General features: G+C 57.9%; 1 protein-coding gene across 1 annotated transcript in view; it reads left to right on the plus strand.

Moving 5' to 3' along the window:
- The window catches only part of EMH_0050090 (uncharacterized protein), a gene marked incomplete at both ends in the record, with an annotated part of 3639 nt that overhangs the window by 1972 nt on the left and 1330 nt on the right, over positions 1-337 (plus strand). The gene's annotated exons all lie outside the window — the stretch shown is intronic.

Raw genomic sequence — 337 nt, forward strand, 5'->3', positions numbered from 1 at the left:
GGTGAGCATCGCTGCTGCTGCTGCTGTTGCTGCTGCTGCTGCTGCTGTTGCTGCTGGTGTTACTGCTGCTGTTACTGCTGCTGTTGCAGCTGCTGGAGCTGCTGCTATTGCTGCTGCTGCTGCTGCTGCTAGAGCTGCTGCTGGAGCTGCGATTGCTGCTGCTGTTGCTGCTGTTGTTGCTGCTGCTGTTGTTGTTGCTGCTGCTGGTGCTGGTGCTGCTGGTTCTGTTGTTGCTGCAGCTGCTTCTCTTTCGCTTGCTGCTACTGTTGCTGCTGCTGCTGCAGCTACCGCGGTATCTTCCTCCCCTTGACAGAGCTGCAATGGTGCAGCAGCAGCA

This window comes from Eimeria mitis, genomic scaffold (assembly GCF_000499745.2).
Source record: "Eimeria mitis Houghton genomic scaffold, Emh_scaff2191, whole genome shotgun sequence".
Taxonomy (NCBI): Eukaryota; Apicomplexa; class Conoidasida; order Eucoccidiorida; family Eimeriidae; genus Eimeria; species Eimeria mitis.